The sequence below is a fragment of the Rhincodon typus genome, chromosome 29 (assembly GCF_021869965.1).
Source record: "Rhincodon typus isolate 14 chromosome 29, sRhiTyp1.1, whole genome shotgun sequence".
NCBI lineage: Eukaryota > Metazoa > Chordata > Chondrichthyes > Orectolobiformes > Rhincodontidae > Rhincodon > Rhincodon typus.
In genome coordinates this window covers 37,022,589-37,044,110 of record NC_063360.1, presented here as the reverse complement: position 1 = coordinate 37,044,110, position 21,522 = coordinate 37,022,589, and the positions used below count along the sequence as shown (strand labels likewise).

Genomic DNA, 21,522 nt, shown 5'->3' with positions numbered 1-21,522 from the left:
GATGGCATGCTACTGTTAGTTTCTTTGTGTAGCAGGACCCAGTGCCTTTCTGTCTGGGTCCTCCTTTTTTTAGTAAATACGTTGTTGCGGATATGTCTATCCAGGATAACTGTAGCCTTTTACTTTAAGGTAATGTCATCAGCCCTTGGCTGCTATGTTTGCACTGTGTCTGGCGTGTGGGCTTTGTGATTTCAGAGTTTTACTTGGCCGACGTACCCAGCAACCCTTGTTGTTTGGCCAAGTTAGGAATCTCTGTGTCTTAGCATCCAGGAGGCCCTGCACCAAACTTTCAACATCCATCTGAAATGGGGTGAGGTCTGAGAACAAAAAAATTCAAAAAGCAAAAACATGGTTCTGACCAAAACCCAGAAAGGAGGCTGGAGGCTAACGCAAGGGACCCACCTGTGCTCACAACAAGCCCAACAGCTGCTGCAGAGATAGCTCATCAACTTTTGAGTTCATACGGGTTGATTGGGGACTGTGGAGACAATGAAGAGAGAACCACAAAGGTTCAGTTGTCTTTTACAAACTATCTTAAACAGCTGATATCAGTCTGCTTTCTGTTTCATTGCATTAAACAATTGGAATTTTAGATGAATCTCATCTTTGTTTGTGCACTCTACCATAATAAACTAGATGTTGCCAAACAAAGGTATTATTTTGCAAAATAAATTTTCATCAACTTGGACACATTGTTGGCATTGATTGCTTTAATTCTTACTGCACTAACTTGTTTATCTAAAAAAGATGAAAGCATTAACAAAATTCAGGACAAGTCAAGCCAGTTACAAACTAATAGCACCTACTAATTAAGGAATTAGTGAAAGTGAAAAAGTTCCCTCAGAAATTTACTGAGAATGCACCTACCTCACACGGATAGCAGCGTGGAGGCTTCACTACCTTCTCAAGGCAATTAGGGATGTACAGTGAAAGCTGACCCAGCCAGCGATGCCACATTCTGTGAATGAATAAATTTTTAAAAATCTGTAAATATTCCCTATCTTTGATGCTCAAAGTTTTGAGAACTGGGGAACTTCCATACAGGCTTTTGACATCTTGTGCATGGAATGTTGCTTTGTGGGCTGGTCACTACTATTTATCGATCAGCTGACTGAAGATTAGTGAGCATGGGCTTGGAGCAGCTGGTGTTCAGTTTTTATCTGGTTGTGTCGATCTTCCTGACCCCCAAGCACAACATTGATATAACCCAACTTGGATTTAAACCGTTCTGGTATTTAGTACTTTTGAGATGGTTTAAAGAACAGACACTATTGGCGAGACTCTCTGTTTTGTCCTGCACATGTAATTTTCTATCTCTGCCATTTTTATACCATGGGGTTTGACTTTGCTGACAGATCTGTTGTCAACATTGTGTCCAAACCTTTGGTAGGCTGTGTATATTACATCAACAGCATTACCCGTTCTTATTACCTCAGCAAAATAACTCCAGCAAGTTACTGAAACACAATTTGGCTTTAGCAGATTCTTATTGTCTTTTCTTTCATTAGTTCACATTTGTCCAAAGACAGTTAACTTTGTCCCCAGTTATTGATTTTCAAATCTTTCCCATCATCGCAGTTCAACTGAGTGGCCTATAATTGCATGATTTAACCTTACATCCTGTTTCAAATGCTGATGTAGTAGCAATTCATTGTTCCTCTTGCACCAACCGTGGGTCTAAGGGCAATTGCAATGGCCAATACCTATTACCACCCCTGGCCTCCCTAAGTATCCCAAGGTGCACTTAATCCAATGCTGGTGACTTCTCAAATTTACGTGCAGCCAGCTTATCATCTATCTCCTCTTTATCAATTTTCTACCCATTCACTTTCACTACGACTTTGGCAGAATCCTTGGTAAAGAACCTTAGCGATGCTCCCAGCTTTGATGAATACTTTTCCAGTCCATAATTGGTTCCACTCCTCCTTTTGCCATGTTTTTGTTCGTTATAGTTCTAAGACTTTTGGATTCTCTTTCATGTGAGCTGCCAATCTCTTTACACACTCTCTCTTTCTCTCATTCCTTTTTCTTTCTGTCTGAACTGCTTCTCCCTCATGTTTGTTTCTGCTTCATCTTGCTCACTATATCTTTGACCATCCATGGACCTTTTCTCCAATCTTCCTTCATTATATAATTGACAATACTCCAGCAATTTCTGTTAAAGCAGCTTCCTCTGTGTAGAATTGGAATGGACCAGGACATTTCTATAGAGATGAACCAGCTGCTACACTGTGATTTACCAAGAGCTCAATGAAGGGTATATGTTTCTTTGTGACACTGGTCAATGGTCCTCTCACTCAAATGGTACAAAAGGTAAAGTCACGTGGCATCAGAAGTGAGCTGGCAAGATGGATACAGAACTGGCTTAGTCATAGGAGACAGAGGGTAGTGGTGGGAGGATGCATTTCAGAATGGAGGGCTGTGACTAGTGGTGTTCCACAGGGGTCAGTGCTGGGACCTCTGCTGTTCGTGATCTACATAAATGATTTGGAGGAAAACGGAGCAGGTTTAATTAGTAAGTTTGTGGATTATACAAAGATTGGTGGAGTTGCAGATAGTGAGCAGGATTGTCAGAGAATACAGCAGGATATAGATCAGTTGGAGGTATTAAACTGATTTGTTTCCTCACCACATTATAAATATTGAAATCACCACACTGCACCCATCAGGCTCTATATGACTTCCCATTGTGAGATGATAAGATGTAGGAGCAGAAGTAAGCCATTCACACCATCTAGCCTGCCCTGCCATTCAATAAGATTGTGGCTGAGCTAACAATTCACAAATCCATTTTCCTGCTTTTTCTCTATAACTCTTGCTTCCCCTCACTGATTAAAAATCTGTCTATTTCAGCCTTGACCTTATACTTAATAAGCCAGCCTTGACAGCCCTCTGCAGAAAAGAATTCCCCACTACCCTCTGAGTGCGATGAATGAAGGTGGCAGGACAGTTCGAGAAAGTGGTTAATAAATCAGTTGAGAACCTGATGTTTATAAATAAGAGGCTAAATGTACAAAATTAAATAAGTTACGGTGAGCACAAGTTAAAAGGTAAAGCCTCCATAATCCTACCAGATCATAGGGCTGCTCTCTCTGATCAGAGAGAGGCAACTGGTTTAACCTGAGGGTTATCACACCTCAGGCAAGATGGAGTTTGAGGAGCATCCTTATGGTAACCTCAGCTGATGCAGGAATTGAACACCTGCCGTTGGCATCACTCTGCATCACAAACCAGTTGTCCAGCCAACTGAGCTAAACTAACCCATGTAAGCAAAAGAGTATAGAAACTGGGAGCAGGAGACAGCAATTGGAACCCATGTGCCTGTTCCATGTTTTAATGGCTGGTTTGTTTATGGCCTCATCCCCAATCATAAACCCTGTCAATCAAAAATCTGTCTAACTCAGCCTCGAGAATAATCAGTGCTCCAGGCTCCACCACTCATTAGGGAATTGGGTTTGACAGATTTACAAACATAGAACATAGAACAGTATAGCACAGGAACACGTCTTCAGCCCACCATGTCCGTGCCAACCATGATGCCATTCTAAATTAATCCTATCTGCCTGCACATTGTCCATAAGCCTCTGTTCCCTGCCTGTTCACATGTTTGTCCAAATGTTTCTTACCTCTGAGAGAAATAAATTGCTCCTCACCACAGTGTTAAATGGGAGATCTCTAATGTTTAAACCATGTCTCTTAGTTCTAGATTCTCCCACAAGGGGAAACATCCTTTCAGCATGCACCCTGTTAGATCCCCCTCAGAATCTAATATCTTTCAGTAAGATCACCTGTCATTCTTCCAAACTCCACTGGATACAGACTCAACCTTTCCTCATGTGATTATCTCTTCATCCCAGGAACCAATCATCTGATTCTTCTCTGAACAGGTTCTAATAAAATTATGCATTTTATTAAGTAAAGTGACCAAACTTATACATTCCAGATGCAGTCTAACTAAGGCCCTGAAGACTCTAACAAAACCACCATGTTTTTGTGGCATGGTGGCTCATTGGTTAGTACTGCTGCCTCACAGTACCAGGGACCTAGGTTTGATTCCAGCCTTGGGTGACTGTGTCAGTGTGGAGTTTGCACATTCTGCCTGTGCTTGTGTGGATTTCTGCTTGGGCTTCCTCCCACAAGACATGTAGGTTAGATGGATTGGCTATGGTAAATGTGAGGTTGCAGGGATAGGATGGGGGAATGGGTCTAGTTAGGATGCTCTTCAGAGAGTCGGTGTAGACTTGATAGGCAAATGGTCTCTTTCTGTACTGTAGGGATTCTATGGTCCTTTACAATAAACTGCAATATTTGATTTCCTTTCCTATTGACCTACTCCATCTGTATACCAACCTTTTAAGATTCATGTACCAGGATCCCCAGGTCCCTCTCTATGTAGATTTCTGTAGTTCCTCCCCTCTCAAGTAATATACTGCTTATGTATACTTCCTGTCAAAGTGGCAAAGTTCTTATTTTCCAAATTATACTCCACTTTGTAAGTTTTTGCCCACTCTTTCACCCAACCACATCCCTTTGTAGACTCCCAAAGCCCACTTGACAACTTACTTTCCTACTTACTACTGTCTTTTGCAAGTTTACCATCAATTCGGTCCTCTCATCCAAGTCATTAACATAGATTGTAAATTTGAACAAATGCTCATGAGATTGCCAGGAAAAAGATGCATGGGCAGAATTTCAGGTCCAATGAGATATTTTCTTCCTGCAGAAAGTACCGGGGTGTGGAACACATCACCTTGGACTGAAATGATGAACAAACCCAAGCTAAACCTCAGCTGTAGGCAATGGGCAGAGAAATGTTCCCTTGTCCATGGGAAAGTTTCAGCAAGTTTAGAAGGGGACAACGCATCTTTGGCATTGAATGGAAAGGCAAAGTCACTAATGAAGCAATCCTTTCAAGGACAAACCTGCCAAGCATTCTCCCAAAAATTAAACAAAGACGTCTTCACTGATTTGAGCAGGATAGCAGGTGACCAATGTGGAGGAAAGGGTTAATTATACCTTTATTCTAGGAATAGCTGTTGAGTGTGTGTGCAAAAGGAGTTATGTCATAGTTAATTGTTGGAATTTGGGCATTGCTGGCAAGGTCAGTGCTTATTGCAGTCAATCACAGTGCTGTGGGTCTGAAGCCAGAGTGAGTAAGGATGCAAGTTTCCTTCCCTAAAGGACATTAGTGACCCAGATAGGTTTTTACAACAATCAATAGTTCCAGGGTCACCGTCACTAGCTTTAAGTTCTATATTTATTAATTATAATTAAATTCCACCAGAGGAGCTGGTGAAATTCGATTCCATTTCCCTAGAGGATTAGCCTGGTGTTCTGGATCACTAATGCAGTGACAGTCTCACTGAACCACTGTCTCTCCTGGTTAGTAGCATTGGATCAGATGAAACTGGGATCTGAGTGTGTTGAGTTCCAGAGATGGCACCTCTTACCGTCCCTTGCAGACAGTTTTATTCAATACAATCTGTTAGTCCACTCACCTGAGTGTATACCTCACCTTAATACAGGCTGACAAATGGTGATCAGGGCCCTGGACTGGGAGAAAAGAGCTGGATGTGGCTGATGTAAAACTCACTGACTAAGCACTTCGAGAGATCTAGTAGTTACTGGCTGTGAAAGCTCTCGGTAAGATTTTATTTCGTTTTACCCAGAAAGTAGTGTGAATTTCAAACTCACTTTTACGAGGAGTGCTGTGAGGAGGAGTCGCTGACCCTGAAAGCGTTAACTCTGATTTCTCTCCACAGATGCTGCCAGACCTCCTGAGCTTTTCCAGCAATTTCTGTTTCTGTTTATATGGATTGGTTTAGGTGAAACGGGAATAAACAGATGAAGGTGAAAGGATGGAGGGATATGTTGATAAACTAGGATGAGTAGTGTGGGAGAAGGCTCAAGTGAACCCTGATTCCATCATAGTTGGGCTGAATGGCATACTTCTGCATCATATATTAACCGTAATTGAACTTGATCAGACAGATTTGGGGAAATCTGTTGCCACCTGGTCATACCACTGCTGCAGTGTTCACAAACAAACCATGAAGGTTTGAAAGAAAAAGTCTTAATGTTGCCAGCTCTAATATCTGGTTATAACAATCAGTGTCCTAGGGGACAGGGTAGAGGCAGCTTTACTCTGTATCTAATACTGTGCTGTCCCGGTCCTGGGAGTAATTGATGGGGAGAGTGTAGAGGAAGCTTTACTCTGTATCTAACCTTGTGCAGTCCCTGTCCTGGGAGTGTTTGGTGGGGACAGTGTGGAGCAAACTTTGCTTTCTGTTTTAAAGAGGAGAACGAGCTTTACACTCAGTTTAAAAGTGTAGAGCGGGCATTGCCCTATACCTAACACTTGGTGAGTTGAGAGAATCCAAGCTCTCTAATTCTGACATCATTCATAGCAGCAGCAAGGGATTAGCTGACTGATGTGTGAACCAATGACTGGGTGAAGGGCAGTGCAGATTGAACCGAACATAAAAGAAAATAATTTTCAGACCAGACTTGGCTTGCGTCATGCATGGAAAGTTGGCAGTGAGCACAACATCAAGTGGAATCTTCTGGGTGAAAGCAGAGCCCGGATAAAATATGTTTTGCCGTGAAATAAATATCATATAAATTAGTTTAAACCATGTTTGAGAATAAATCCTTAACTCTGCCTGGAAACGAGCCCAGCTGAGATGAAAAGATGCCTCAAAACTTACTTCCCAGACCCAACCTCTCTGATGCTTCATCTACTTAGCCCCAGGTAGCATGGCAATAGGATATTTGACTGTGGAAGCATCACAGCCACTAAATACAGCAAATCCCTCCATAACCTCTTGTCTCGATTTCTATACTACCCTCAGTTCCTCCATTCTCCGGGATCTCTGTTCTCCGATACTGTCCTCTTGAGTATCCCTGATAATAATTGCTCTACCATTGGTAGCTTTGCCAGCTTGGGTCCCACTCTCTGAAACTCACTCACTAAACCTCTTTAAGACCCTCCTTAAAATCTATCTCTTTGTTCAGGTTTTCCTTAACTGCCCTAATATCTTCTTGGGTTGCTCAGGGTTGACTTTTGATTAATAGCATTGTTCTGAAAATGCTGGAGATGTGTTGCCACATAAAAGGTGCTGTATAAATATAAGCTGTCATTCAGGTAGAAACCATAGCCCAGAACTTCCTGTCAGCAGTAACACTGAGGATGTCACTGGTGACAGTGAGGCAATGATCATCTCCAACAAGAGACAATCTAACCATCATCTCCTTGACATTCAAAGGTGTATTATCACTGAATCCCCCACTATCAACATCTTTCAGGCTACCCCAGACAGAAACTGAACGAGACTTGCTGTATAAATACTGCGGCTAAAAGAGCTGCTCAGAACAAGTAACTCACCTCCTGACTCCCCAAAGCCTGTCCACCAACTACAAGGCACAAGTCAGGAGTGTGATGGAATACTCCCCACTTGCCTGGATGGGTGCAGCTCCAACAAACACTCAAGAAGATTGACACCATCCAGGACAAAGCAGCCCCCGCTTGATCGGCACCTCACCCACCTCAACATTTACTATTGCTACCACCGATTCTCGGTAGCAGCAGTGTGTACTATCTGCAAGATGCACTGTAGTCCATCTCCAAATGCAGCAAGACCAGACAATAGCCAGACTTGGGCAGAAAAGTGGTAAGTAGCATTAACACCACACAAAAGTCAGGCAATGATCATCTCAAAAAAAGATGCATCCTGGGGGTTACCATTGACCACAAACTGAATGGGACTCACCATGTTAGTACTGTAGTTACAACAGCAGGTCAGTGGCTAGGAATCCTGCAGTGAGTAATCCATTTACCTCCCCAAAGCCTGGCCACCATCTACAAGGCCCAAGCCAGGAGTGCGATGGAATACTCCCCACTTGCCTGGATGGGTGCAGCTCCAATAACACTCAAGAAGCTTGACAAGGTGGCACCATGGGAATATTTTAAGTGATAGTGCCAGCACCGTATGTTTTAAGTTTGTTTTGGAAAAGGAGAAAGATAGTGTGCGAAAAAGCCTTTTGGATTGGGATAAGGCAGATTTTACCAAAATAAACTGGCCAAAGTAGACTGGGAACAGCTACTTGAGGGTAAATCTACAGCAGAACAGTGGGAGGTTTTCAAAAGTGTACTGCAGAGGGGACAGATCAGACATCTTCCCTTCAGGCTGAAATATAGGAACAACAAGAGAACCCTGGATTCTGGAATATTCAGGATTAGATAAAAAGGAAAAACAGGCTTTTTAACTGAAACAAAGGGAGTGAAACAGTGGAAACCCTAGTGAAATGTAGAAAGTGCAGAGGGCATCTCGAGAAAGTGATTAGGAGAGTAAATAGGGGGGCATGAGAAAATACTGTCAGGTAAGATTAGGGAGAATCCCAAGTTATTCTACAAGTGCATCGGGGGAAGAAAATATCCAGGGATGTGTAAGGCCTACTGGGGACCAAGGGGGCAATCTGTGTGTGAAACTGGAGGGCATTGGGAGAGTGTTAAGTGAGTAATTGAAATCTATCTTTACTCAAGAGAAGGAGGATGCAGGCGCAGAAATGGAGAGGATGAAGCACTTAGAGCAGATTGATAGAAGAAGTGAGGAGGTAGTGGAGGTTTTGACTGGTTTAAAAGTGGACACATCCCCCAATCCGGAGTTATATCCCAGGGTGCTGTGGGAGATGAGGGAAGAAATTACACATTTTAATTCCTCTTTGGCCACAAGGGAGAGACCATAGGGGAGGGGGCCAGAGGTCTACGCGACAGCTATAATGTGGTTCCACTTTACAAGAAATAAACTGGAGAACTATAGAGTCTAACATCAATGGTAGGGAAACTAATGGATAAAATTCTGAAAGAGAAAATTAATCTCCACTTAGAAAAACAAGGTTTGATCAGGGATAGTCAGCACAACTTTGTCAGAGGCAAGTCAGGCCTAACAAATCTGATGGAGTTTTTTGAGGAGATGACCATGTGTTAAGATGAGGGTAGAACTGTTGATGTATGCATTTCAGCAAGGCCTTTGATAAGGTCCCACGTGGGAGACTGTTAAAGAAGATAGAAGCTCATGGGATCCAGGGTAACTTGGCAAAATGGAACCAAAGTTTGCTTAGCGACAGGAGACAGAGGGTAGTGGAAGGAAACTGATTGTATGACTGGATCCTGATGTGCAGTGGTGTACCACAGCGATCAATGCTGGGTCCCTTATTATTTGTGATATTCATAAAGAATATAGAAAAAAAGGTTGAGGGTAAGGGAGGGTGATAATTAAGGTTGCAGATTACACAGTGATTGGCTGGGTGGTTGATAGAAAGTATTAGGTTGCAGAATAATATAAATGGATTGGTTAGATAGGCAGATCAGTGGCAGATGGAATTTAACCCTGATAAATGAAAGGTGATGCAGTTTGGAAGAAGGAACATGACAAGGGAGTACTCAATGAATGGCAGGACACTAGGAAGCTCAATGGAACAGAGGGATCTTGGGGTACTTGTCCACAGATAGGTTAGCAGGGTAGTTAAGAAGGTATACCACACACTTTATCAGTCATTGCATAGACTATAAGAGCAGGGAGGTTATGTTGGAGCTGTACAGGACTTTGGTTTGGCCACAGCTGGAGTACTGTGTGCAGTTCTGGTCCCCACACGATAGGAAGGATGTGATTTTAATGGAGGGGGTGCAGAGGAGATTCACTAGGATGTTGCCTGGGATGGAGCATTTCAGTGATGAAGAGAGGCTGGATTAGCTCAGGTTGTTTTCTTTGAAGCAGTGAAGGTTGAGAGGGGGGCCAGATAGAGGTGTTTGAGATTATGAGGGTCACATACAGGGTGGATTGAAAGCAGCTGTTCTCTTTGTCAAAAAATTAATAACAAGAGGGCATAATTTAAAGTGAAAGCCAGGGGATTAGAGGGGATTTGAAGAAAAACCTTTTAGCCTAGAGGATGGTGCGAGTCTGGAATGCACTGTCTGGGAGAGCAGATGAGGCAGGAACCTCACAACCTTTAAAAAGTACTTGGATGAACAGTTGAAGTGTCATAATATTCAAGGCTATGGGCCTAGTGCAGGAAAGTGGAACTAATGTAGGAGTAGTATATTTTTGACAGTACAGAGTTGATGGGCCAAAGGGCTTCTTCTGTATTCTATGATTCTATGACAATGCAGCCCGCTTGATTGGCACTACATCCACAAACGTCAATCTTCTTCCCCACCGACGCTCAGTAGCAGCAGTGTGTACTATCTACAGCATGCACAACTGAAATTCACCAAAGATCCTCAGGCAGCACCTTCCAAACCCACGACCACTTCCATCTGGAAGGACAAGGGCAGCAGATACATGGGAACACCACCCCCTGCAAGTTCCCCTCCATTTCTCCTGTAACCCACACCTTTCCCCCCGAACTCACCAGTTTTTGGAACTGAAGTGTGTCTTGGAGAAGGTTAAAAGTCAAGCATCAAAAGGAATTCAAACAGATCAAAGTTAAACATAAATTTGTGCAGTATAATTAACTCGGAGACTGCAGATCTAAAATATCAGCTACGAGCAGCCACACAATGCTCTTAAGCCTCAGAGACTGAGAAAGAAGAGGTTAGGAAAGATTTACAACAGTTTGTACTGAGTCTGCTGCTATTCCTAAACAACAGACAGAAGAGAGACTTTTGATAAAGTCTGTCATGCTGAAATACTCTGTGGGAAGATCACCATGAACTCTCAACTGAGGAAAACCATGCAAATGGTTAAAAACAGGCACTGTAAAAGAAATTGGGAGGGAGATGTGAAGTAAAGGGTTTATTATACCTGTAACTACAAATAGTTACTGAGTGAAAGGTGCAGGGTCATGGTGAGACCAGATCACATGAACTGGAGCCTGACTCTGTAGGGACTAGGGGATGTCTGCTTTCACCCTCTCTTGTTTATGAAATGCTTTTAATGTTCATTCATCTTAGAGCGGACTTCATCATCCTACATCCATCCACAGGCTACTGATGAAGCTTGCTCACGCTGAAAGACCAGTTGAGCAGCCAAAACTCTGATTTGAGGATTCTGTCAACAGAAACTTGAAAACAGTAAATGTTAGTCATGACAAGTGGGAGGGTGTGGAGCTGGAGGAACACAGCAGGCCAGGCAGCATCAGAAGAGCACGAAAGCTGACGTTTTGGGTCTGGACCCTCCTTCAGGAATGGGGGAGGAGAAGGAGGCTCTGAAATAAATAGAGAGAGAGGGAGGCGGTGATAGAGGGTGGATGGAGGAGCAGATAGGTGGAGAGACAGGCCAAGGAGGCGGGGATGAAGCGAGTAAAGGTAGTGAGTTGGGATGGGGATTGGTCAGTGAGGGGGGTGGGGCGGATAGGTGGGAGGGAAGACGGCCGCCTCTACATCAGGGAGACCAAGCGGAGGCTCGGAGACTGCTTTGTGGAGCACCTATGCTTGATTCGTGACAAATGACAACACCTCCCAGTTGCAAACCACTTCAACTCCCCCTCCCACTCCCTGGGCAACATGTCCATCCTGGGCCTCCTCCAGTGTCACAACAATGCCACCTGAAAACTGGAGGAACAGCACCTCATATTCCGCTTTGGAGCCCTACAACCCAATGGTCTCAATGCGGACTTTACAAGCTTCAAAATCTCCCCACCCCCGACCTCATCCCAAGACCAGCAACCCCCGCCCCCCCCCCCGGCGTCCCTGCCTCCTTGACCTGTCCATCTTCTCTCCCACCTATCCGCTCCTCCCACCTCACTGACCAACCCCCACCCCCACTTCCTACCTACACTCACATCTACTAGCTTCATCCCCGCCTCCTTGACCTGTCTGTCATCCCTCCCACCTATCCGCACCCCCGTCACTGACCAACCCCCATCTCTACTCCCTCCCTACACTCACCTTTACTAGCTTCATCCCCGCCTCCTTGACCTGTCCATCTTCTCTCCACCTATCTGCTCCTCTATCCACCTTCTATCACCGCCTCCCCCTCTCTCTATTTATTTCAGAGACCCCTTCCCCTCCCCCATTTCTGAAGGAGGGTCCAGACCCGAAACGTCAGTTTTCTTGCTCCTCTGATGCTGCCTGGCCTGCTGTGTTCATCCAGCTCCACACTGTGTTATCTCAGATTCCAGCATCTACAGTTCCTACTATCTCTCACAAGTGGGAGGGTCTAGCTGACAAGTGACACCATCTGTAGGCAGAGGTTAGCAACCAGGACAACATGAGTGGTCAGAGTCCCCAAAGCAGACTTTTTAAAAATTCATTCACAGGATGAGGGCATCGCTGGCCAGGCGGCATTTATTGCCCATCCCTAATTGCCCAGAGGGCAGTTAAAAGTCAACCACATAGCTGTGGGTCTGGAGTCACATGTAGGCCAGACCAGGTAAGGATGGCAGTTTCCTTCCCTAAAAGACATTAGTGAACCAGATGGGTTTTTCCCAACAATCAGCAATGGTTTGATGGTCATCAGTAGACTCTTAATTCCATATTTCTTTTAAATTGAATTCAAATTCCACCATCTGCTATGGCAGGATTCAAACCCAGGTCCCCAGAATATTACCTGGGTCTCTGGATTAGACAGTCTAGTGAGAATACCACTAGGCCATCGCCAAACCAGAGAGCCTCCTGTACTTCTGGCACAGGACAATCTCAAGCGTATGTTCAGCCATTGTGATCTCATCAGACTTCAGCGACATTCTGAGGCTACATGTGTTAAACTGAGTCTTAACATGGGATGCACTGGAGAAAAATAACAATTATATTTGCCATTGTTATTGTTATTTGTTCGGTGATGGTCATTGAATGACAAGGCATGATTCTTCAGACCAACTCCAAGGGAGTGCTAATAGATGAGAAAAAGTACAGTTTATCAATTATTTTTTGCAACATCCAGACAACTCAGAGCACTTTAAAATCAATTCAATATTTTTTTGGCAAAGTCACTGTTTAACTGTAGTAAATGCGCAACATGTTTGGGACATATTGTCTGTCTTCTGCAGATGTACCACCTTTTCCCAGTTACAATCAGTTCTGAAGAAAGGTAACTAGACCCAAAATATTAACCCTGTTGCTCTCTCCACAGATGCTGCCAGACCTGCTGAGTTTCTGCAGTACTTCTTGTTTTTCAGATTTTTAGCATCTGTGGTTCATTGTCTTTTTTTTTTACTGTGTGTTTTATGTTTGAAATAGTGTGAATGACATGCTTTGGTCCTGTAGCATCTGCATGTTTCTTGGTTTGAGTGTGAATACTGCAATAAGTGTCCATCAGGTGACAGCACATCTTCCCAAATCCTCCTGGTCAAGTTTGATCACATTCTATTGAATTTACAGCACGGAAATAGGCCATTCAGCCCAATTGTTCTGTGATTGTCCAGCATCTGCAGTTCCTACTATCTCTGTGATAGAGATGTTGGCCAGGGAGCAGGGTGATGTGTTAAAGTGGCAGGCAACTGGAAGCTCAAGGTCTTTTTTACATGTGAGCCCCCTCCCAACACTGATCATCCCTTTCTATCAACACATTCTACAATCCCTCTTCCGTAGCTACACTGGCCCTAAACCCCACCTCTTCCTCCGTTACATCGATGACTGTATCAGCGCCACCTCGTGCTCCAATGAGGAGCTTGAACAGTTCATCCATTTCACCAACACTTTCCATCCCAACTTTAAGTTCACCTGAACCATCTCTGATACCTCTCTCTCCTTCCTGGGCCTCTCTGTTTTCATCTCCGGCAACCACCTGGAAACCGATATCCATTTCAAGCCCACCTACTCCCACAGCTACCTAGATTACACCTCCTCCCACCCACCTTCCTGCAAAAATGCCATCCCCTATTCCCAATTCCTTCGCCTCCTCCGCATCTGCTCCCAGGATGAGGCGTTCCACTCCCGAACATCTCAGATGTCCTCGTTTTTCAAGGACCGCAACTTCACCCCTCAGTGGTCGAGAACGCCCTTGACCGTGTCTCCCGCATTTCCCGCAACTCATCCCTCACACCCCCTCCCCGGAATAACAACCAAAACAGAATCCCCCTCCTCCTCACGTACCACCCCACCAACCTCCAGATCCAACGCATCATCCTCCGACACTTCCGCCATCTGCAATCCGATCCCACCACCAAAGACATTTTTCCCTCCCCTTCTTGGGGCCTGGGATGGGGGTGATGGGGGAGGTGTAGGGGCAGGTGTAGCACGTCCTGCGGTTGCAGGGAAAAGTGCCGGGTGTGGTGGGGCTGGAGGGGAGTGTGGAGCGGACAAGGAAGTCATGGAGAGAGTGGTCCCTCCGGAACGCAGATAAGGGTGGGGAGGGAAAAATGTCTTTGGTGGTGGGGTCGGATTGCAGACGGCGGAAGTGTCGGAGGATGATGCGTTGGATCCGGAGGTTGGTGGGGTGGTACGTGAGGACGAGGGGGATTCTGTTTTGGTTGTTATTGCGGGGAGGAGGTATGAGGGATGAGTTGCTGGATTCTCCAGAATCTCAGATTCTCCAGCATCTGCAGTTCCTACTATCTCTGTGATAGAGATGTTGGCCAGGGAGCAGGGTGATGTGTTAAAGTGGCAGACAACTGGAAGCTCGAGGTCTTTTTTACAGACAAAACGTAGATGTTCTGCAAAGCAATCACCCTGTATACACTTCGTTTCCCCAACGTAGAGGAGACCACATTGTGAGCAGCAAATGCAGTAGACTACATTGCTTTAACTGCTGTTCGTTCGTTCTAGTTTCAAAGGCCATAACAGGGTAACTGCTCAGAGGATGTTTTGCCCCTCATGGGAGAGTCCTGTTTGATTAATTTATCAAAGTTCTTTGAGGAAGTAACAAGAAAATTGCACAAAAGGCAACAAAGAGAGTAGTGCACTTAGATGTTCAAAGGGTATTTAATAAGGTGCCACATCAAAGGTTACTACACAAAATAAGAGTTCACGGTCTAAGGGTGACGTGCTAACATGGATAGAGGATTTTTTTTAACAAGAAGCAGAGTAGGGATAAAGGGGGTATTTTTAGGATTGCAGCCTGTAACTATTGGTGTGCCACAGAAATCAGTGCTGAGGCCTCAACTATTTACAAATTGTATCAATAACTTGGATGAGAGTCATAGAGTCATAGAGCAGTACAGCACGGAAACAGATCCTTCGGTCCAACTAGACCATGCCAACCAGATATCCTAAATTAATCTAGTCGCATTTGGCCCATATCCGTCTAAATCCTTCCTATTCATATACCCATCCAGATGCCTTTTAAATGTTGTAATTGTACCAGCTTCCACCACTTCCTCTGGCAGCTCATTCCATACACGCACCACCCTCTGTGTGAAAAAGGTGCCCCTCAGGTCCCTTTTAAATCTTTCCCCTCTCACCTTAAACCAATGCTCTCTAGTTTTGGACTCCACTAACCTGGGGAAAAGATCTTGGATATTCACTCCATCCATGCCCCTCATGATTTTATAAACCTCTATAAGGTCATACCTCAGCCTCTGACATTCCAGGGAAAATAGCCCCTACCTATTCTGTCTCTCCCTGTAGCTCAAACCCTCCAACCCTGGCAATATCCTTGTAAATGTTTTCTGAGCCCTTTCAAGTTTCACAACATCTTTCCTATAGAAGGGAGACCAGAATTGTATGCCTAATCAATGTCCTATGCAGCTGCAACATGACCTAAATCCTATATTCAATACACTGACCAATAAAGGTAACTGTGCCAAATGCCTTCTTCACTATCCTATCTACCAGTGACTCAAACTTCAAGGAACTCTAAAGTCTCTTTGTTCACGACACTCCCCAGTACCTTACCATTAAGTGTATAAGTCTTGTTCTGATTTGCCTTTCCAAAATGTAGCACCTCACATTTATCTAAATTAAACTTAATCTGTCACTCCTTGGCCCATTGGCCCATATGATCAAGATCCTGTTGTACCCTGAGGTAACCTTCTTCACTGTCCGCTACACCTCCAATTTTGGTGTCATCTGCAAACTTACTAACCATACCTGCTATATTCACATCCAAATAATTTACATAAATGATGAAAAGCAGTGGATCCAGCACCAATCTTTGTGGCACACTGCTGGTCACAGTCCTGGATGGTTAACGTACAAAGATAAATAGGAAAGTAAGTTGCCAAGAGGACAAAGGGAGTCTGCAAAGGGATGTATATGGGTGAAAGATCATAGAAACAGGAACAGAAGGAGGCCATTCAGCTGCTTAAGCCTGCTTCGCTATTCAATAATCCAACATTCCTCATGTCCACTTTCCTGCCCTTTCCCCATAACCCTCGATTCCCCAATTGATCAAGAATCTACCAATCTCAATCTTAAATATACACAAGGACTCTGCCCCCTCTGCTCACTGTGGCAAGGAGTTCCAAAGACTCACAACCCTCGGCGGGAAGAAATTCTCAGCCTCTTTTCTCCCCTTGAAATGTCTGGTTGCCTTTGAAAATTGTTCCTCACTACTTTCTCCATTCCGAGGACAATACTGATAAAATATTAACTCAGAGTTGTATGACATCTTGGATCAGATGCAGGCAGAACTGCTATAAATGTGACTGATGAGAAACAGTCAGCAATGGCCAATTCCTGTGAAGGAATTTTTTAAAAAAACCCTCCCACAGACAGCAATGTGGAATGACCCAGATACTCTGTTAGTCATGTTGGTTGAAGATTACCATTGACCAGCCCACTGGAAAGAATTCCCATGGCCTTCAGACGAAGTTATTGAGAGGGCAGATTGGCTTTAGGTTTTACGTCTTATCCTAATGACAGCATTGCTGGCAGGGCAGCTCTCTCTGAAGTGTCAGAAAAATGTCTCCAGATCTGGGGTTTTGGACTGGTACCCGAAAGGTTCTGCTTCAGAATGGCCCATAGTGAGCATGTGTCTGACCGCCCCCACCGATCTCCAATGAGCAGCTATTCTCTCTTATTCTCCAAGTGGAAGACCAACTTAGAATCATAGAATCATCCCTACAGTGCGGAAGCACGCCATTCAGCCCATCGTGTCCACACCAACTCTTTGAAGAGCATCCCACCCAGATCCACCCCCATACCTTATCCCCGTAACTCTGCATTTCCCATGGCTAACCCACCTAGTCTGCACATTCCTGAACACTAGTGGGAAACTTAGCATGGTCAATCCACCCTAACCTGCACATCTTTGGACTGTGGGAGGAAACCGGAGCACCCGGATGAAACCCATGCAGATACAGGAAGAACATGCAAACTCAACACAGACAGTCATCCGAGGCTGGAATTGAACCCAGGTCTCTGGTGTGATGAGGCAGCAGTGTTAATCACTGAGGCATTGTGCTGCCCTTGTTTTGGAATATTGAACTGGTTACTTCATCAACACAACTATCATAAACTGAGAGATTATAACTGATGCATCACTGATGTTGAGATTCCTGTGTGCACAGAGTGTGCCTTCCTGATTAGCTGCCTCTGTGTGTTTAAGATAACACAATCCTCAGTTAGTAACTGACCATGTCCAATCTGGATTTAATACTTCAATACTAAACCAGTGACATTCTATGTCCCAGAGTGACATGATGTGGCAATTATATGAAGTGAACTCATAAATAATTGTGGTTTGTCTGGCTGAAGTGAGCTACTTACCTGGAATTCACAAGCCTCTCTGGCTGAATGACCAGTTGCACAATTTCTTGCAAAATATCCAGCTGTTAGGTACAATCTCCATACATTTGCCCCATTAATTCTAATTCAACACAATCCCAATGGACTAAACCTCATTCCAGTTCACTCCTACTATGTGGGAATCTTGAATCAACCTGCTCAGTGTTATGAAACACCTTCTGTAAAAACCCCAGGACTTTCTAGCCTGGAAGTAGGGATGACTACCATAGCACCACAAGAATCTTTACTCCTACAGTACATACTTGTGGTAGAATGGTCCTTTGGGAACACCATACCATCAAATCATAAACATTCTGAGCATTGTTGAGATTCCAGGCAGAGACAAGTGCAGCTTTGTAACATCCTGTGGACAAGGTATTGTTTTGGGTGTAGTTCGCTGCTGCTTAGAGTCATACAACATGGAAACAGACCTTTCGGTCTAACTCATTCATGCCAACCAAGTTTCCCAAACTAACCTAGCCCCACTGCCTATGTTTGCCATATATCCCTCTAAATCTTTCCTATTCATGTACCTGTCCAAATGTCTTTTAAATGTTGTAATGTTAACTGCATCTACTACTTCCTCTGGCAGTTTATTCCACACACAAACAATCCTCTGTGTGAAAAGGTTGCCCCTCAGGGCCTGAAAAAACCCCACAGAGGCTGGCATCCCATCACTAAGTCACTCTTTATTTACACTTGGACTGTTGTTGACACTGATCTAGCTCCCTTAGAGCCAGCTCTCAGAGTGAACAGAACCCCTGATACTTCCATTTATTTCTGTCAGCCAGGGCTCTGTGACTGGACCAGATTAACAGCACCAATTGGGGAACTCATATTCTATGAGGTCCACCTGGCTGACCTCGTTACAATCAGTACAGGTCCCTTTTAAATCTCTTTTTTCACATCTTAAAAATATGCCCCCTGGTTTTGAACTCCCCCTGTAGGGAAAAGTCCTTTGCTATTCACCCTATCTATACCCCTCATGATCTTACAAACCTCTATGAGGTCACCCCTCAACCTCCTACGTTCCAGTGAAACAAGTCCCAGACTATTACTAAGTGCCGGAAGTGAAAGTATTTCTGTTCGTCTGTTTCCGTCTGTTCTGTGCCAATTGACGCAAACTATGCCCAATGTTAATATTACAACATGCCAAATTTATATAGCACCTTTAATGTTGTAAAACCAAGATGGCTAAAGGCATGGCCACCATGATTGAGTCAAGGAAAACCAATTTGGAAGAACAGCAGAATTGGAGGAACCCAGAGATCTCTGATTCGTGTTGGCCCAGAGGAGGTCACAGGGAGAGAGGAAGAATTGGAGGTGGCCATGGAGAGAAGAGAACTTCAGTCACAGGATGGGGAGTTAAAGGATTGGGAGCCAGTTTAAGTCAGTAGGTGAACTAGCAATGGGATTGCTATGGATTAGAATGCAGGAAGCAATAGATGGGTGGTATCTGTGAGAAGCAGGAGTGTTGAAATCTTCTTTGACTAAGTTGTATCTGTCCTGCTTGAGGGACAAATCTCCACAGGACAGCCCTCCCCACCAGCCCAGAAGAAGCCCATCCAGTTTCCAACCCCTACACCTCACCACCCACTGAATCAATTAGTACAAAGACTGGAAGACAGAAAAAGCTAACACTTCTCTATTGCCATTCACAACTCAGAATTTGTTTGGAGAAAACAGACAGTTAAGTATTTTGAAGTGTATGCATTGTTATAACATGAAAAGGCCACAGTCTCATTTTGCACAGCAAGCTCCCACAAACAGCCACATGGTAATGACCCAGACCATTGGCTTGGTGATACTGGATGAGGATGAGGATTGAATCAGGTCCAGGGCTACAGGGAAAAAACACAGTAAAAGAAAAACAGTAATAGTTGGAAATGAATGCACTGATAGAACATTGCTCCGAGATGGACAAGCCAAGTTAGACCAGTGTAAGTCATCATTAGTTTTACTGGTTATTTCTTCAGGGGGAGAAGCTGCTGCCTGCTGCAAAGATCCCAAAATAATATTCATCATCCTCATTAGGAGCAGATGGGCCTTTTGTTAAAGCCTGATCTGAAAGGCAGCCATGCGTGGAGTGCAGGTCTCCCTGACATGTCAGAAAAATGATTCTACTGCGGCATCAGGTTGGAACCTGCAGCTTTCTGCATCAAGACAGCCCCAGGCATCAGTGTGACTAATTGAGCAAGCACTGACCCCACGACTGACCACCCCTGCCCCATGACTGAGCCAAGACCAACTCCCACCCCCACTGATCTCCAATGAGCAGCTCTACCCTGTTATCTCCTTCCCTCCTCTAAGGAATGAATACCTTGGAATGTTGGTCTGGTTGCTTCATCAACACAACCATCATAAACCTAGAGATTATAATTGACTCAATGATGATGTGTCACTGGTATTGAGATCCCTGTGTGCACGGACTGACTCCCCCTCCGTATCTGCCTCTTTGTTCAATGTAAAACAGAATTACCCCTCCGACTGGGGACTGACCATGTTCTGTCTAGATTAATATTTCAATATGAATCTATTGATTCTCATATACCTGGTGCAATGTGTGGTAATTGCAAGGGGAATATTGCTAAATAGTTGTAGTTTTGCTGATTGAAAATAGTTAGGTACCTGGAATTCACTAGTATCTGTGGTGGAATTCTCAGCTGCACAGATATTTGCTTATCTACCAGCATTCACAGTCAGTAGTTAGGTACAATCTCAACAACCCCATTTAAACCAACATTTGTCACTAGAAAAATGTTAAAATCTAGAGGATGGAATAGCAGAGCATTTAGAAATGCATGATATAGAACATAGAACAGTACAGCACAGTACAGGCCCTTCGGCCCACAATGTTGTGCCGACCTATTATCCTACCCTAAGATCAAACTATCCTGCATACCCTACATTTTACTATCATCCAGGTGTCTATCCAAGAGTCGCTCAAATGTCCCTAATGTATCTGACTCCACTACAACAGCTGGCAGCGCATTCCACGCACCCACCACTCTCTGTGTAAAGAACCTGCCTCTGACATCTCCTCTATACCTTCCTCCAATCACCTTAAAATTATGCCCCCTCATATTAGTCATTTCCACCCTGGAAAAAGTCTCTGACTATCCACTGTATCTATGCCTCTCATCATCTTGTATACCTCTATCAAGTCACCTTTCATCCTTCTTCGCTCCAAAGAGTAAAGCCCTAGCTCCCTCAACCTTTCCTATGATCAAGCAGAGTCAGCAAGGCTTCATGAAGGGGAAATCATGCCTGACACATTTTGCAGGAAGAATAGAGGAGCTGAATATTATTTGAATGGAGAAAGACTACAGAAAGCTGCAGCACAGAGGGATTTGGAGGACCTTGTAGATAAATTGCAAAAGGATAACAAACTAGTTCAGCAGATAATCAGGAAAGTAAGTGAAATGTTGGCCTTCATTTCAAAATGGAATGCTGTATAAAAATAGGGAAGTCTTCTTAAAATTATACAAGGCACTAATTAGATACCTTGAATACTGTTATCAGTTTCACATGAGTCTGCTGATGCATTTTTAACACAAGAACAAAAGTTTATTACAAAGAAGAAAAACAAGGCTACATACATATATCTATATGACAATTTAGAAAGATCTTTATATGAACAAGAAAATTCATGATACGACCCTTTTCCCATAAATATCCTTTACAGTTACTCAATCCCAATGAAGCATCATTCCTATCTTCACTTTCAGATTTCTTATGTAGTTGACAGAATCCAGCTCTGATGGACTGAACCTCTTTCAAGTTCTGACAGCTGAAAACTTCTACATAAATTCTTACAATGTCTAAAAACTAATTGTCCTTCTGCTAGTATGAAACTGCAGTTCTGAACTGAAACCTGATGGTGATCTCTGACCATTTGTCTTTCTGTAGCCATGGGA

The 21,522-nt window shown here is 44.0% G+C and overlaps 1 protein-coding gene and 1 long non-coding RNA gene across 4 annotated transcripts in view; one reads left to right on the top strand and one right to left on the bottom strand.

The window, feature by feature from the left end:
* LOC109921827 (cAMP-specific 3',5'-cyclic phosphodiesterase 4C-like) overlaps positions 1 to 21,522 on the top strand; it is a 271,818-nt gene that overhangs the window by 118,749 nt on the left and 131,547 nt on the right. The gene's annotated exons all lie outside the window — the stretch shown is intronic.
* LOC125486499 overlaps positions 1 to 21,522 on the bottom strand; it is a 32,291-nt gene that overhangs the window by 10,186 nt on the left and 583 nt on the right. Inside the window, exons 2-3 of the long non-coding RNA XR_007265165.1 lie at positions 868 to 958; positions 403 to 478 (exon numbers count right to left, since the gene is read on the bottom strand). This is a non-coding gene — a long non-coding RNA (uncharacterized LOC125486499). The remainder of the gene's footprint in view (positions 1 to 402; positions 479 to 867; positions 959 to 21,522) is intronic.